We start from the raw sequence: 1,179 nt of genomic DNA, 5'->3' as shown, positions 1-1,179 counted from the left end.
AGGTCAAGTTTGGGCCGCGGTGGCCTGGTGATAACGTCTCGTCTTTGGAATCGGAGGGTTTCAGGTTCGAAAACCGATTCCAACGAAGAACCGTCGTGTAAGGGGATGTGGTAAACGTTAAATTCGTCTGGGTCAAACGTCCTCCCGCTGGTGTGGTGTGGAAATTTGGTGGGAGGGAGCCAGCTCAGGCGTCATCCTCGCCATCTGACCGCGGTGGAAAATTACAAGGACCGTCCCAAAACAACCTTAGTGTTGCTTTAAAACGGGATGTTAATACAACTAAAACTAATGAAGATTAAAAAAAAGCCAGGCCAAGTGTAGATTGAGAAAGTCAAAAAATGACATGTTAAATCTACGTCATTAGAAAAAGGTGAACAAAACACTAAAAATATTCACATTTTGATTTATTTGTATGCTTATTCCACAACACATCATAATATTAGAGGACAACAAAACCTAAGTGCAAGCGGCAGCCAGCCCCCAAAACCAAAATGCCGCTGCGAGGGCCATTTGCAAAAATCTAATCCAACACAGACAAATCAAAGTTTCCCGGATTAAAGCCCACGTTAGGTAAGAGGGAAATGAAAGGGCCGACAGACTGAAGAAGGAAGCCGCGGAATCAAACATGGAACTATGTCACACTAAGGTACCATACTAAGGATTAAGGAGAAGAACCTAAAATCGTTCTTCAAGCAGGAATTGACGAATGAATGGCAAAATAATTGAGAAGACGGAGATACGGGACGATCAACATTCAATATCCTCCCCAACGTCTCTCTTCAACCAAGTAACTGGAAAATGGAAGATATTCTTTTCTTTACATTTCATGGGCCGTTCCCCTCATATCTTCACCGCTTTAATCTGATCCTAAATGCATTCTGCCCTTGCGGAAATCTCGATACCACTCCAATCCACTATCCAACAGAATGTATCCTGACTTCCCTTTTTCAATTGACCAAGCCAAGGTCTGGACTAGAACGAATTTGGTTACGTAGTGATGCCTCTTCCCAAAGATCAGGGATAAAAACGCAGAGAATCATTCGTCATCTCGAAGAAAATCAAGATCTGTTCAGATTTAAAGAACGCTATTTCCAAGAGTAGTATTATACACATACATATTGATTTTCTATTACTTTCATGTTTGTACATGGCTTTTTTTTTTTTTTTTTTTTGCCTGTA

Source organism: Argiope bruennichi, chromosome 7 (assembly GCF_947563725.1).
Source record: "Argiope bruennichi chromosome 7, qqArgBrue1.1, whole genome shotgun sequence".
Taxonomy (NCBI): Eukaryota; Metazoa; Arthropoda; class Arachnida; order Araneae; family Araneidae; genus Argiope; species Argiope bruennichi.
Note: the sequence above shows the minus strand (reverse complement) of the source record.